This window comes from Petaurus breviceps, unplaced genomic scaffold (assembly GCF_028583685.1).
Source record: "Petaurus breviceps papuanus isolate PSGF00001 unplaced genomic scaffold, PetGlider_PUasm1.0 176, whole genome shotgun sequence".
Classification (NCBI taxonomy): Eukaryota; Metazoa; Chordata; class Mammalia; order Diprotodontia; family Petauridae; genus Petaurus; species Petaurus breviceps.
The window spans coordinates 3,990,169-3,994,598 of record NW_027185771.1 but is presented as its reverse complement, the minus strand read 5'-3'; the positions used below and the strand labels follow the sequence as shown (position 1 = coordinate 3,994,598).

General features: G+C 44.1%; 1 protein-coding gene across 1 annotated transcript in view; it reads left to right on the top strand.

The window, feature by feature from the left end:
- The window catches only part of SPIRE2 (spire type actin nucleation factor 2), a 55,863-nt gene extending 54,868 nt beyond the window's left edge, over positions 1-995 (top strand). Inside the window, exon 15 of the mRNA XM_069085510.1 lies at positions 1-995. This exon is cut by the window's left edge and continues 1,541 nt beyond it. The gene's annotated coding sequence lies outside the window, so the exon portion shown is untranslated.
- The last annotated feature ends 3,435 nt before the right edge of the window (positions 996-4,430 follow it).

Sequence of the window (4,430 nt, the reverse complement as noted above, 5' to 3'; positions counted from 1 at the left end):
CACCTTCCTCTCATCCATCTGTCCCTTATTGCCACCGAAATCCACCCTCCCTCTCCCCTTGTTCCCCATTCTTCAGTGCCATACAGCAGGAGGGATGCATCGATAGTCATTTGGATTCTATTAGTCATGGTGGGGTGGGGGGGTGGAACATGCGTAGCAGAGGCAGCAGAACCAGCCATCTTCTACAGGGATCTGAGACAAGTCCTTCTGTGAACTGATACCGAAGTAGGGAAGAGTGGATGGCTTGAGGGGCTTAGCTCAGCAGTGCACCTGTTGGAGAAGGGATGGGATGAATGGATATGTTGGCTGTGGCTGCCATACCTCTGGGCCTCTTCCTTTCAATCTGGCCCACTGGTTCTCCAGAAGAGATGCAGTGCCCTCCAAGTCATGCTGTCTTCCAGGCCTCTGGTGCCTCTACCTTTTTGAAAAAGAAATGGGTATCCACCCTCAGCCCAAGTTAGATGGCTTCTGTTTTCTGCCAAGAGTAGAGGATTTGGTCAGTGTACCCTAGGAAGATCTAGTCGGATGTCCATCTCTGTATGTTTTAGCCCTATAGTTCAGCCCCAATGAGGGAAAATTCTCAAGAGCTTCCCAGGGAAGCATTTCTAGGGTCAATCCCAGACCTTGGGATTTATCAGGAGAACTGAACTGAGATATTAAAACTCTATTATAATGTCTGCCTGAAGAGTCTGCATTTTAAATCAAGGGGCACTTCCATCTCTCCTTCCTTGGGCCATCACCTACCTGTCTATCCAAAGTAACCCTCCTGCCTCCTCTCCCTCTTCCCCCAGCCCTCCACTACATAAACAGTCACACACATCAGTGTCTATACAGTGCCCAGTGTGGTGAGGGTGCCAGACTCCCAGCAGGATCCTCAAAGCCACAGGGCAGTGCAAAAGAAATGCACCATAAAGACTGATCTGTTCTGTGGGATCCTCTCCTCTGTATATATGACTGTTCCCAGTGTAATAAAGTCTTATTTGGCTTAAGTCATACCAACTGCTTCATGAGGATTCTTATTCCTGGGCTGTGGATTCTGGGGTTATAGGAAAAACCATCTAACTTCTATTTTCAGGACATTCTCCAAAGGATGAATTGGGCTGTTAACCTGCTGCATGTCCTCCAAGGGATAGGGCTGCTCTCTTTCAGTAAGCTTTGGCTGTGTTCAATACAGGTGACTGCACTATGAAGATCCCTCTACCAAGCCCTGTCCTTATACCTGTGACAATGGTATACCATGTGTCATCTTATACCATGAACACTTGCACATGCTTTAACATCACATGACTTGTTCCTAGTCTTTCCCCTCATATGTCCCAACTTCATCTTACACATTAATTTTCTAGCTACCAAAAGAGTCAAGCTACATTTAAAATGACATTTTGGGGGGATAGTTTGGTGGCACAGTGGCTAGAGCACTGGCCTTGGACTCAGGAGACGGGACCTGAGTGCAAATCTGGCTTCAGACACTTACTAACTCTATGACCTTGGGCATGTCACTTAGTCTCTAGGCCTCAGTTTCTTCAACTGTAAAAATAATAGCATCATAATAGTCCCTACCTCATGAGGTCACAGTTGTAAAGATCAAACAAGGTAATATTTATAAAGTACTTACCACAGTGCCTGGCATATATTAAGTACTTAATGCTTTTTTCACTCCCCCCTCTGCCTTCTACATACTTTAAAATTTAACAAAGCTTAATCTGCAATTTCTAAGGCACGGTATTCCAACTCCTGTGGACATGTCTCTGCACTGGAGATCCCCCATGCCCAGAACGTTCTGCTTCCTCATCTTAGTTTCTCCTGGCTTCCTTCAAAACCAGCTCAAATCTCATTTCTTACAAGAGAGCTTTCCAAGGGGCAACTAGGTGGCACAGTGAATAGAGCACCAACCCTAGAGTCAGGAGGACCTGAGTTCAAATTTGGCCTCAGACACTTAACACAAAAACTAGCCATGTGACCTTGGGCAGGTCACTTGACCCTAACTGCCCTCCAAAAAGAAAAAAAAAAGAGGGCTTTCCATATCCCCTCCAGATTCTAGTGCTGGCCCCTCTCAGATTACTTTGTGGTTACTCCGTATATTTCTTATATTCACCTATTTACATATTGTGTTCCTCATTGGAATGTAAACTCCTTGAGGGCTGTGATGTTGTTTGGGGTTTTTTTGTCTTTTTGTATCCTCAGTGTTCAGCACAGTACTTGGAACACAGTTAAGTAAGCATTTAGTAAATGCTTGTTGACAGATTTCCCATAGTATAACTATACTCCCTGGCCTTCCAGACGCTATCCATGACTTCTAACATTAGGTAGCTTTCCTTGAATTAAGGGAAAACCAAGATTTTTTTTTTTAAATTACATGTACGCCAGAACCTTGGAAAGAGCATTAAGGAAAATAAAGCACTAGAATTTTAGAGATGGAAAGCTTTGCTAAATGAAGTCAGTTGCCAGAATGCAGAAGGTCTGTCTCTAGCAACTGGTCTGCCCAGGAAAGGGGAGAAATGCCCGGCCTGTTTAGGCTTTGCCTAAATATTTTTCCCACGCTGGTACTTGGGATGATAGAAAGCTGAATTTAAAGTACTTCTCGCTGTCCCTTCTGATCTTTGCATCCATCTAAGGACTGATTGGAGAGCTCTGTAGATAGATAAGCTACCCCTGACTCACTGTTCAGGTTCAAGATATTTTAGGTAAAAGCTGCAAAGTCCTCTCACTTGGGATTGCTGAATATCATGGGCAAAACCTGCTTGTCCCTGCCTTGTCTAGCTTGGAACTCTATTGAGAGGAGGATAGGGATGCTCTCTCTTGGTTTGCTATTAGAATGCTTAGAATAGAAACATCATTGCTTCAAGATGGAGATTTTAGGTTCATGAGAAACCTGTGGTCAGGGTGGAATTCTATACAGAAATACTGCCTGGTAATAAGCAGGTTCTATTTTTTCAAATTCTTCAGGCTCAGTTCAAGAAAAGAGAGGCTAGAGGAAAACTCTGGTGCAGAGGTTCTCAAACTTTTTTAGTCATAAACCACTGTGGCAGGACAGAAGACCCCCATAGGCCACCCACTAAAAACTCCCTGAGGTTAACAAAGGTTGCAACATGGTATAGCATTGAGTTCTGAAACAGGAGTCAGGAGATGTGTAGTCAAGAACCAGTTCTGCCACAAACTAGTTGTGTGACCTTGGGCAAGTCATGACCTCTCTGGGCTTCAGCCTCTTCATCTGCTAAATGAAGGAGGTGGACTAGGTGAGCTTTAAAGTCCTGTCCAGGTCTTACAATTTAGGAATCTATCAAGTTCTCAATAGCTGACCCACAAGATTTGGGGTGGTTTTTCATGTGTAACCTGAATGTTAGATCTTAGCCTCTGCCAACCAGACTAGACTCCTGTCAAGGAGATTCTCAGTAATTGATACTCTCTGATTCACTTTGCCCCCACTCTCTGCTGAAAAACGATGAGAAACTTCTCTAGTTAGGTTGCTTCCAATGCATTCAACTGACTTATTGCCCCTCTGGAGGGTGCAAAGAACTCCTCCCAAAGCTTCCATTTAAAGAGGACTTACAGGCCAAGTATCTTTTCTTTTCCCACTGCACTATGCTTCTTTGGATTTTGCCCATCACCCCCATTTTCAGCTTTCTTTAATGCATAATTTTCTGCCTTTAGATTGTAAGCCTCTTGAGGTCAAGAACTGTCTAGGTTTCTTGATTGAATGACTACCATCCTGAGGCTCCCAATGGCAGTGAAACAAAAACATTTATTCATAATGGGACATAAAGGAACAGAAAGTGATTGTCTCCACTGCCAGGGAGCACAATCTCATTCCCTTTCCTTCCAGTGTAGTTTGCATCATTTATCCTCTCCAAACACTCACAAGTCCAATGGGGAGAAGTCTGAGTGAAGTCCACTCTGGAGTCAGAAGATGGAGAGGATGGGGTGGTTTGGAATTTTTATGAAGGCAGCCTTGGCATCTCTGTTTGAGCTATCTTGTTCTCTTGCTTATGGGGAAATGTCTCTGTCATTCCATCATCTTCATGGCTCCAAAATGACCCCCAGCTCCTGCAGTAGATGGCATCTTCATGTTCTTCTTTTCCCCTGCTTTCCTCCCATGGCGGTATCCTCTCAGTTCTTATCCTCTTAGAACCTATCACATGCTTTCTGGTGAAATGTATTTTTCTGCCCTTACTATTGGGGTAGCTAGGGGGCACAGTGGATAGACTGCCAGGTCTGAAAACAAGAAGACTTATCTTTGTGAGTTCAGATTCGATCTCAGACACTTATTAGCTGTTTGACTAAGTCATTTAACCCTGTTTTCCTCAGTTTTCTCATCTGTAAAATGAACTGGAGAAGGAAAGATGTGGCAAACCACTCCAATATCTTTGCCAGGAAAATGCCAAAATGAGGTCATGGAGAGTCAGACAGATGATAACAACTGCACAATGACC